This window comes from Equus caballus, chromosome 7 (genome assembly GCF_041296265.1).
Source record: "Equus caballus isolate H_3958 breed thoroughbred chromosome 7, TB-T2T, whole genome shotgun sequence".
NCBI classification, from domain to species: Eukaryota; Metazoa; Chordata; class Mammalia; order Perissodactyla; family Equidae; genus Equus; species Equus caballus.
This window is the reverse complement of record NC_091690.1, coordinates 85,533,170-85,545,583: the sequence shown is the minus strand read 5'-3', so window position 1 is coordinate 85,545,583 and position 12,414 is coordinate 85,533,170.

The following is a 12,414-nucleotide window of genomic DNA, read 5'->3' as shown; positions in this document are numbered from 1 at the left end:
AAGGAAATCAGATTAGATGGAGAATTTTCTCCACTCATAACTGGAAAGCCTAAGCAAATGACACGGTAACACTTCCCATTCACAGATTTAATGCAATGCTAATTAGTGGTGCATTACAAGTTTTATAAATAAAAAACACAAAATAATTGTAAAATGCACATGAAAAGAAGCATACATAAATGTTAGTATTCCGTAAGGAGAAAGGATAATGTGGTAGAATTTCCCTTTCTTGGATTTAAAAACACTGTGATGTCATAGGGCAGCAATGATCAAAACTCTCACACAGTCAACTCCCCATTGCAGGGGCGGTTCTGAGTCAGCATGGTGAAGGAAAATGTGGGGGAAGAGGACTGGGTGAAAGACCACTCAGAGGCAATTGGGAGGGGTTTTTTTTTTTGTTTCCAAGACACAGGGACCTCTTCCAGGGTAGCTCAAGTAAAAGAGGGCTTATTTTAAGGCTATAACAAGCAATTTCACCTCATCTAAGCGCAGAAACAAAGAACAGTCGGACCTCATTGCACTAAAACCATGAACCAAGGCAACTCCCCATATCTCAAGAACACTTCCTAGCGCATCTCCAACCCCCCAAGTTCTGAGCACTATTTGGGTGACACCTCACCCCACCTCCCACCCGCCCTGCAGTCCCAGCCCCCAAAGGCAGCTGTGGAGGATGATTATACCAGCTCTTCACCTTTGCTCTCCCAATCTTAAATGTAGTCACCACTTCCCGAAATATAAATCTCTGGTTTTCTCAGCTTTCCCCTTTTTGCTTTTCCAGCTTTCCAACAGCTGTGTAACAAATTCCCTGAATTAAATCCCTTCTGTTTAACATGTCTACAGTGGTTTCTCTTTTCCTGATTGGACTCATTGCTACATTGCCAACTCCAGTGCCAACCTTTGTTTTTTTGATCCAGGCTGCACAAATCACAAGCTGTTTCTCTGGACATGACTACTTTGAGCAGATGGTCTGTCACCTCAAATTCTGGTGCGGCTGAGAATAGGACAGCCCAGAAGCTGGTGCAACTGGAGGTGGGTGAGCGGTATGGGGGTGAAGAGGGTTAACAATTGAGGAAGGATTACAAAGAGATTTGAGCAGAGTTACCCAAACACACAGAGAGCAAAGTCTGATATCTGAAATCCAGAAAGAAACCAGGGACTTGTAGTCACTGTGGTAACCAATTGGGATGAAAGCCAAAGGCAGGTACAGTGGCAGTCATAGCGAGTAGATTCCAGGAACAGGACTGAGACAGACTAGAACAGGAGAAGTGGACGTTTCAGAAACGTTAGGGGCAGCTACTCAGAGATGTGCTTACACAGAGAGCTGCATGGAGTCAAGTATAGTCACATAAGAGAACTTGGGAGATATAGACATTTATCTGCATGTGCCCTAATGTGATATATTCTCCAAACTGCCCTTTCTTCTTTTTATGTTCTTAATAATTGTCTTTTATTTCATGATTAACATTTTTGTTTTCTTCATTTTATTTGAAGAGATTCTTTTTTAAGTAATGAAATAATATATGTTAATTGTAATGTAATATATATTAGAATGTATAGATAAATGAGAAGAAAAATATAAAGTTCATCTGTATCCACGTACCTATGGTCATATGCATATATTTTAAAACCCCAAAATTACTTCACTTAAGGGGGAAATATGAGGGAAGAGTCTTATAATATTGGATTTTTTTTAAAAGTAGACCAATCAAGGGGGCCAGCCCCGTGGCCTAGTGGTTTAGTTTAGCGTGGATTTGGTGGCCTGGATTCAGTTCCCAGGCACAGATCTACACCGCACATCAGTGGCCATGCTGAGGCAGCAACCCACATACAAAATAGATGAAGACTGGCACAGATGTTAGCTCAGGGTGAATCTTCCTCCAGCAAAAATAAATAAATAAATAAAGTAGACCAATTGACTAAATCAGAAATTTCGGAAATAAATTCAAGTTTACTCAATAAGTTAATGCATGAAAAATTTGGTAAAATAGCACCAAATAAATGAATCCCTGTTAAACGATGTAGGAGAAAATAGATATCATTTAAAAGAATCTAAATTATGACCACATTTTATACTATATGCCACAATAGATTCAGATGAGTTAAATAATTAAACTGAAATCTATTTTCATTTGAAGATAAAAATTTCAAAAATGAATCAAAAAATGTAGAAGACAATACAATAATACATCTTTCCTAACAGAAAGCAAGATACCAATTTTGGAATATTGAAGTATTTAAAGAAATCATTAATGGTAAGGTCAATGGGTCTTATGCCATAAAACACAAAACCAACTATTTAATTAAAAAGTGAATTCATGATAAAGGGCAATGGAACGAGAAACCACTGAAAATAAATATCAAATAAAGTTTATTATCTATAGTATGTAAAGGACTGACAAAAATATGAAAGATTAGTACCCTTTTATGGGGAGATAAATTGCCAAAAGATATAAATAATAAAAAATACAAAAAGTAAATAAACACTTGGGAAAATTCCCTGCTCCACTAATAATTAGGGAAACTGCATTTAAAATGATGAGGTAACAATTCACTCTACTATGAAAAGTAAAAGTGAAGAAAATCCAATGTTAGCATAATAATGGGTAAACAGGCACTTGAACATTGCTTATAGTACTGCAAATTAGGAAAAGCTTTCTAAAAAGTAACATGGAATATACCTGTTAATTCCACTTTGGGGAAGAAAATAAGAAAGATTTTAAAAACTATTTTTTATATCTGTACTACCTATTATTGTGAAAAACTGGATATAAGTCAAATGCCCCAAATAGAGAGAATAAGCCATTATAAAAATATTGATATATTAATATGGTAGAATATTGAATTGCTAGTAAAAATAACAAATCTATGAACAATGTATATTAATGGAAAAGAAAAAACAGAAATTAAAAGAGTATGAAAACAATTTCTTGATATATGTTGTATATATATTTATACCACATTAAACATTTTAAAATAAAGCAAGCAGAATCTTGTAAATGGTGGATGTTTTATGATAAAGGCATTCTTTGTGCTTTTTGCTGATCTGTTTAGAGATTTTTTGCTTGTGTCAACCCTAAGTTTGGTTAAATATACATAAAACCATAATATATGCAGTTTTTAATGAATTTTCCCAGGTAATCAACTATGACATTTGGGAAGTGACGTATCTCACAATTCTCCATCTTCCTCCAACTCATCCCCATTCAAGAACTCCTAGGAATAGCTGAAATTTAGAACAGAAATGCCTACCATTTAGTTATTGTGGTGGATTCTTTGGTACCCTGCCTACTCAGATCCCCTCTTCAGAACTAAGGCACTCATTCCTCCACTTGCTGTGAGAGTTGGCTGACAGCTCTCAGATGAGTGTCTCTCCAAGAATTGCCCTCCCTCAACTAAAGAAAGTTGCCTTGCCCAAGCTTATGCCCTTCTTCTTGGGAGCAGCCACTTCTAATGACTGGCCAGTGAGGGGAGAAAGGGAGGGTAATAAAGGCCAGACTCCTTTATCTGGAGGAAGGGCACTTCTGAAGGGTCATTCCAGCCCAGAGCTCCCTATGGGAGCCTTGGTTGCAAATTCACCCTTGTTTACTTCTCCTTCTGACCACCCTGCCACCAAGAGAGACCAACACTGAGTCCCCAATATGGCACCATTCTTCCAGGGGACCAATCAGCCACTTAATGGCAAGTTGATTATACTGGAAGGGGCAGTGATTCATTTTCATTGGAATAAATACATATTTTGCTTATGGGTTTGCCTTCCTCCCCTGGGGGCCTCAGCCAGCACCACTATCCGAGGGTTTGTAGAGTGTTTAATCCAGCAACATGGAATCCTGCATAATATTTTTATTGGACCCAGGAACCCATTTCACAGCAGAGTAGGTGCAACAGTGGCACACGACCATGGGATCCACTCTCCTTATTTCACACCACACTACACAGAAGCTTTCAGCTTGACAGAGTGATGAAATTGCCTTTTAAGGTGCAATTGTGGTACCACTTTGGAGGTGATACCCTGCAAAGATGGAGTGATATCTTCCAAGATGCAGCCTACACCATAAGCCAACAATTATTACGTAGGCCTGTGTTCTCAATAGGTTATACTACATGGTTCTGGAATCCAAAGGAAGGAAGTAGGAGTGGCCCTGGGCCCTGCTTACCATCACTCACAGTGACCTACTTGTGGTATTTATGCTTCTTGTCCCAGCAACTCTGGACTCTATGGGTTTAGAGGTCATGGTGATTGACTAGGTAGTCCTTTGCCCAATTTTTACGGTAAATGGAGCAGCCATGCCTGAGAAGGGCAAGGTAACCTGAGGCCCCCCAGGTTAGCCACCTAGACAACAGAGTCGAGGGTGAGGGAAACTAACATGGGTTATAGAGCAAGGACACCATTAGTACCAGTTGCAACCTACAGACAAGGAGCAGTACCATGGGCTGCAGTTTAGCCCACTAACATTCCCCTTATAAATTTCCCCAGGCAATGAGAACAACCAGGATCCTGTTTCCAGAACTTATTATACAAAGTGAGTGGATCCAGTATAAAAGGTTGGCTGTAAGGGATGCTATGGTGTGCCACTCAGCTCCTCCTTTCTGAACTGAGATAATCATTACTTTATCTGCTAGGAATATTGGCAGCTGATGGCTCTCAGACAAGTCTCTCTTCTTCTTCTTTTTTTTAATGATGATATATGAGGCTTAATGAGGAGGTTTTTTCTTTGTTTTATGCTTTTTTTTTTTTTTTTTTTTGGTAAGGAAGACTGGCCCTGAGCTAACATCTGTTGCCAATCTTCCTCTTTTTTTTTTCTCCCCAAAGTCCCAGTACATAGTTGTATATCATACTTGCAAGTCATTCTAATTTTGCTCTGTGGGATGCCACCACAGCATGGCCAGATGAGCGATGTGTAGTTCTGCTCCTAGGATCAGAATCGGTGAACCCCAGGCCACCAAAGCAGAGCACACAAACTTAACCACTTGGCCACGGGGCCGGGCCTTCCCTCTTCTGATATTGTCCTCAGCTGAAGAGAGTCACTTCATTCAAGCTCATAGGCAACTCACATCTAATGACTCATCCATGCCCAGCCTTCTTTGCTCCGAGGCAGGACAACTCCAGAGCTCCCCACAGGATTAGACGAGAGACCTTTGTTGTGACCTCACTGCAGTTCAGTTCCTCCTTCTACCCAATTCTACATCCTTCACTCCTCTTCTGGTATTGAATCCCTGGGCACTCCCCATTAAATTTCCTGCATGCAAATATCCATCTCAGAGTCAGTTTCCAGGGAACTCAATATGCAACAGTTGTATTAGTTTTGTTGTTTTTTTATAACAGAAAATACTATCTAACACACAAGGCTTTGTGTGACTATTACACAGATATTAAGAATCTCTGGGTGATCTACGTCCGGAAAGCTCCTTTACCTCACCAGCAACATTGGCACTATTTCTTCTCCTTCTGGAGACTTCATTTTCCTGGGACCCCATTGCATGTGTTGAATACCGGAAGCAGCCAGGAATTCTTTCAGTTCTGCTTCTGTCTAATGATCATTTCCTTTCTTCAGCTCTCTGGTTGTGTCAGACCCTCAGCCTATCCCATCTCTCCAGAAGGCCACTGGTCCCACTAGCTGTCACTTGTCTCCCTCTCCCTACAGTTAAATAAGTTCCCAATGCTGAGAGCATTGTGGAAACCTCCGCAGTGTCACCAGGAGGAGGGGAGCTTAAATCCCTCTGGCTTGCAGTCACCACCTTGTCTCTCTGTTTCTTTCCTTTGCCCCCATTGCTTTTCTCTTGTGATCGGAAAGTTAAGTCACTTTCTTACTCCACTGCATCTTCAAGTTCCTCTGCCCACTGGAATTTCAACACCTTTTTATACTAAATCTCTGTATTATACTTTCATATTTTATTATTATTATTGTATTATTACACTCTCAAATTTCTGAATGACACAGCTATACATGGGAACTAAGTTCTTCTCTTCCTTCCTTCTTTCCATAAATTTCTTGTGTACCAACTCTGAGTAATCTCTTCAGTGAAGCTAGGCTATACCAACCCTTATTTAAGGTTATTAAACATGATATTAGGGACACAACTACTCCGTCTTGAAACCTCCCGTTGGGCCAAAGTTGGCAGCGGATTGCTGGTCTGGCTGAGTCTTGCAGCTCATCCCACTGAAACAACAACCCAGAGCTCACGCCCTTGGATGGAGAGTATATTAACAGCATTCTCTTTGTATAGGAAGGCCTCCAGTTTTGTAAAGGCCCACTATGTTTAGTGGAGTGTCAAATTAATAAACAGAAACCTCATTAAATTGGAGTCAGGAGGCCAAAAAGGGGAGCTCTCATGCCCTAGTCTATAGCAGAGCCCAACATGAAGAAGAAAGACTTCCTCTTCTTGATCAGCAAGAAGCTCAGCCAATGAGAAACTGTCACAACTAAGCCAGTGAAAAGACACCAGACATTGAACTCAGTTCCTCCACTGGACTCTTTGTTTACAACAGCCCTTTCAACTTCCTCTTCCCCTCTACAGAAGAGTTTCTCCACCCTTGCTGCTGAGGAACTAGCACGTGGCTCACCATGCCTTGCAGACCCTGAATTGCAGTTTTTTACTAATCCCAAATAAACTCTTTTTTTTTTTTGCTGAGGAACATTCGCCCTAAGCTAACATCCGTGCTGATCTTCCTCTATTTTTTAGTATGTGGGTCGCCAGCACAGCACAGCTGCTAACAGAGCGATGTAGGTCCATGCCTGGGAACCAAACATGGGCTGCCGAAGTGGAGCATGCTGAACTTAACCACTAGGCTACTGAGGCTGGGCTGCAAATAAACTCATTTTTACTGGAGAAATAACTGGCTATCTATTTGTTTAAGGTCAACAATATTAGAGCAAAATATCACTAACCAGTAGATTTCTATCAACCTGCCAGTCTTCAAAGGTCAACTGGACAGAGAGGCTGGAAACTACAATCCAGCACCCTCCACAGTGGCTCCTTTAAGACATCAGGCTCTCTTGTGCACTTCATAATCAAAAGTCATATAAAATTGGGCCTTCTCCACCTTCACACTGTTACTGAACTTAGTCCTCAAGCCTGGACATACTTCTCAACCTTTCTACACCTTCAAGTTTCTGACCTTGCAATTCATTCTCCCCTGAATAGCCTTGCCTCTCTCTCAGGGCATAATTTGGGGTCAGCAGAGGGAATTCCTGCTCCTCTTCAGTACATTATCTCAAAATAGTCTTTTCAGATGGAAAAATGTGTAGAGATATAGACAAAGACTATGACTTTTAATATGATTACTCCTCCAGTTGCAGAAACTTTCTTGTTTTCTGCTCATCTTTTGTATCTGACCACAGGCCCCATTCCTCTGACTTTGACTTCAAACTTTTGTTTTGCTCCTAAATCAGGATTCAGGCTTTCTCACACTGGGAAAAATTAAAGAAAGGTGTAAGAAGGAAGATAAATTGCATCACAGAACCCTGGGAAACTCTAAAATTGAAGGCAACAGGTGTCTCTGAAGATGGGAGTGTGGGGTGTAGGTGGAAAGAAAAGATTGTTTGAAAGTCTTTATAACAACCAATTAGGTCCCCAGATCTTCTTCCCAACGTAGCACAGCCAAGTGATTACCCTTCCACTTCCACCGCCCTAGAAGAAGCGAGGACATCTATTCTCTTGAGAGGCTGGGTCAAAGGCTCTGGGCTTGTGCATCAGGCACAGGTGAAGAGAGCGGGATTAAATGGAAGTCTCTATATGGAAGGATGAACTACTCCTACCCCACCCTCCAGCCCCTCACCCCCCAAACCCCCCTCCCCCAGCCAATAAGCTCCCAGAAGGCTGGAAGCCAGATTCATAAACACCCATGCAAAAGGATTTCTTTGATTGACTGACTGAACAGCCTAAGAGAAAAGATCTTCCAATAATGACATTTGGAGGTCCCTCCGCCTGCCTCAAAAAGAAGAAATGTGACAATACTGTGATGCCCAACAGTCAATAAGCTCTGCCCATTCACAGAGGGTATTGAAGCTCCTCACTCTTAAATATGAATAGACAGCCATTTACAAAAAGTCAGTAATGTGAAATACAAACATACAAAAAGAGTTCAGAGGGAGATGGCAATGTAGGAAATAGAAGAAAGCTTCAAACACTAAAATCAATGTCCTTAGACAGGTAAGAGAAGATATTGCATTCATAAAACAAGAACAGGATGCCATGTAAAAACAAAGCAAAACAAAAATGGGGGCTAAAGGGAGGGACAATCAGAGAACCAGAAAGAGCTTTAGAAAATATAAATATGATAACAGAAATGTAAAAATTCAATAGAAGAGTTAGAAGACAAAGTTAAGAAAATCTCCCAGAAAGAAAAAAGGAAAACTGAGAAGGAAATTGGATCAGGTCAAGTGGTCCAACAACTGAATCAAGAGTTCTGGAAAGAGCGAGCAGAGAAAATGGAAGAGAGGGAATTACTAAAATAAGAATATACATGATAATTTCTCAAAATTGAGGAAAGGTGTTTTCAAATTGAAAGGGCCCATTGTATTGAGGTTCATTCTGCACAGTGGATGAAAAAAGACCCTATTCTAAGGTGCTTCATTGTGAAATTTCAGAATATTAGGAAGAAAAAGAAGATCTCAAAACCTTCCAGACAGGAGAAAACAAACCAACCAACCTCAAGTCCCATAGACGGTATTAGTGTCAAACTTCTCAGTACCAACACGGAAAGCGAGAAGATAAAGAAGCAATGCCTTTAAAATTCTGAAGGAAAATTATTTCCAACCTAGAATTCTATACTCAGACTATTATTCAAGTGTGCTGCTAAAATATAAACATTTTCAAACATGCTAGTTCTCAAAAAAATTTACCTTTCACGAACTTTTTCTCAGTAAGCTATTGCAGGATGAGCTCCACCAAACCAAGCGAGGAAGGCAAGAGGGAAATATGAGGCCTAGGAAATAAGGGATCCAACAAAAGAGAGATGCAGAAGGAATTCCCAAAATGATGAAAAAGGCAAGTCTCAGGATGACAGCTGGACAGCTGTTCCAGAGAACAACCAGTCCAGACGCGAGCTGGACAATGAGAGGCTCCAGGACGACATCCAGAAGAGACGTCTGTGAGAAAACAAACAAAACTGATAGAGGGAGAGATTTATAATTCTGTCAGAGGGCTTGGGCAGAGATTAACGATTGCTGTATGGAAAGTGAAGTTCAAAAAAGACAATTATTAACCTAAGGGAAAACAAAATGATTATATAAGTTATAAAGAAACAGCTCACCTGTGAACAATATCTTCATAGGCATAACAATGTAAACACTGAAAATGGGCTTAACCAAAATTGTGATATGACTACAATGGGAGGATGGTTATAGGTAAAGAGTGTGTGTTGTAGACGGTGGTGTAAGAAAATGAAACCCCACTCTCTGTAAGAGGAAATCAGGAGATAATACCTAAAGCAAAAAGTCAAGAGAAGAAGAAACAGAATGAGCACTGGAAGAAATAGCTAAGAGATGTGAAGAAAGTGGGCTCTGCAGAGCAGAGATCAGAGGAGGCAAGGAGTGGGCAAAGGGACTCCCACTTTGTTTCGCTGTTGTTAAAAGTCTTGTATTTGACTTTTTATACTATTTACCTGTATATTTTAATTTTTAAAAAGGCTAAAGAGGGGCCGGCGTGGTGGTACAGCGGTTAAGTCCACACGTTCTGCTTCTTGGCAGCCTGAGGTTCACGGGTTCGGATCCCGGGTGTGGACATGGCACTGCTTGTCAAGCCATGCTGTGGTAGGCGGCCCACATATAAAGTAGAGGAAGATGGGCATGGATGTTAGCTCAGGGCCAGTCTTCCTCAGCAAAAAGAGGAGGATTGGCAGTAGTTAGCTCAGGGCTAAACTTTCTCAAAAAATAAATAAATAAATAAATAATAAAAAGTCAAAAGAAAAAAAGTGAGTTAGAGAGGAAATAGGGACAAGAGGAAATTACGGTGGAAAAAATAAGATGAAGTCAGAAGTACTATTAGACCCAGTACACTTCATTGCTAAAGATAGGCTGAAAATTTGGTTTTGAGCTTTTTAGCAGCCAGCACAAAGTGGGAAATGTAATCATTCATACAGTTTCACAATGTCCAAGAGATAAAAACAAACCACTTACTCAGGAGAAATATATCTATTCCTGGTACTGAGATCTGAGAAACACTTTTCCCATCTGTCCTCCTAAAGAGGACACCATGTGACGTAATCAAGCATATCGTCATCAACTTGCCTACAGTAAATGCAATAATAAGTTTCATAGAGCTGTTTCTAATGCCGTCTCTCAACACAGATTGATGGCAAAATGCCAATGCAGAGTCCAGGAAAAGCAATGCTATGAGAAGATAAAAATCTGTCCGCGTCAGAGAAGCAATAAAGCACGGTGGCTAGGGCATGGGCCTGAGCTCCAAATGCGTCTCCTAGGAGAGTTACTGAACTACTCTGCACTCAGTTTCCTCATCTATAGAATGGGCCTAAACGTTATCATCTCATAGGCTTTTGTGAGGATTAGATGAATCTGTGCCTGTCAAGCACTTAAAACAAGGCCTGGCATATATAAACACTCAAAAAAAAATAGATTGCTATTATTCAGAGAAATGCTTTTTAAAAATGGATCTTATATGTTAAGACTACAGTAAACAAAACAGCATGCTATTAGTGAAGGGATAGATACATAGATCAACGGAATAGTATAGGGAAATAGATCCACACAACTATGGCCAACTGATTTTTGAAAAAGAGGTACAAACAACTCAGTGGAGGAAAGATAGTCTTTTCAACAAATGGTGCTAGAGCCACTAGACATTCATAGGCAAAGAAATCAACTTCAACCTAAACTTCACAGCTTATGCAAAAACTATCTCAAAATGGATCATAGATTTAAATGTAAAATGTCAAACTATAAAATTTTTAGATGAAAACAAAGGAGAAAATCTTTGGAACCTAGGGCTAGGTGAGAGGTCTTAGACATGACACTCGAAGCATAATCTGTAAGAGAAAAGTTGATAAATTGGACTTTACCAAACCTAAAACTTCTGCTCTGCAAAAGATCCTGTAAAGGGAATGAAAAGATAAAACACAGACTGGGAGAAAGTGTTTGCAAACCAAAAACTATTGTAGAACATACTGCAAACCAAACATCTGTAAGGCACCATAAAGAACTCTCAAAAATCAACAGTAAGAAAACCAACAATCCAATCAGAAAATGGCAAAAGACATGAAGAGGTCTTTCTGTAAAGATGATATATGAATGGCAAATAAAAATACGTTCAATGTTATTAGCCATTAGGGAAATTGCAAATTAAAATCACCATGAGATATCACTGTACATCTGTGAGAACGGCTAAAATAAAAAATAGTCACAAAACCAAATACTGGCAGAGAAATTGCCTTTATCATATATTGCTGGAGGTAATGTAAAATGGTATAGCTACTCTGCAAAATAGTTTGGCAATTTCTTAAAAAACTAAGGATACACTTACCACATGACTCAGAAATCACACTCCTCCACATTTATCCAGAGAAATGAAAATTTGTGCCCAAAAACATGGACAAGAATGTTTTTTGTAGCTTTATTTGTAATAGCCTAAAATTGGAAACAACGCAAATATCCCTCAATGGGTAAATAGTTAAGCTGTGGTATGTCTGTATTATGGAATACTACTCTGCAATAAAAAGAAACAAAACTATTGATACATGCAACAACTTGGATGGATTTCAAAAGAATTATGCTGAGTTAAAAAAAGCCAATGTCAAAAGGTTGCATATTGTATGATTCCATTTACAGAACATTCTCAAAATGATAAAATTATACAGATGGAGGACAGATTAGTGGTTCTAGGAATTTGGGTTGGGGGAGGGGAGGAGCAAAGATGTGACGATACAGGGATAGCATGAGGGATCTTTGTGGAAATAAAACAGTCCTATATCTTATTGTGATTGTGGTTACATGAATCTATGCATGTGATGAAATTGCACAGAACACACACGCATACACACACACACACACGAGTGAATGTAACACTGTGAAATCTGAATCTGAATAAAATCTGTTGATTGTACCAAGGCAAATTTCCTGGATTTGATATTGTGCTACAGTTATATAAGATGTTACCATTTGGGGAAACTGGGTGAATGGTATAGGAGACCTCCCTGTACTATATTTATAACTTCCTGTGAATCTATAATTATTTCAAAAGAAGGTTTAATTAAATAGGTGCTATGAAAAAAGTTAGGTAAATCCCATAATAAAACCTCAATAACTTGAGGATTAAAGTTACATTTATTTAGCAAACTCTTTACAGATTGTATAAAATAATTTAAACCTTTGAAGGGCTGGTAGAAATTCATCTAAGAAGAGTGCTTCTTTCAAAAAACGGTAAAAACAAAGAGGGGTTTGTGTATGTAGAGGGCGACTG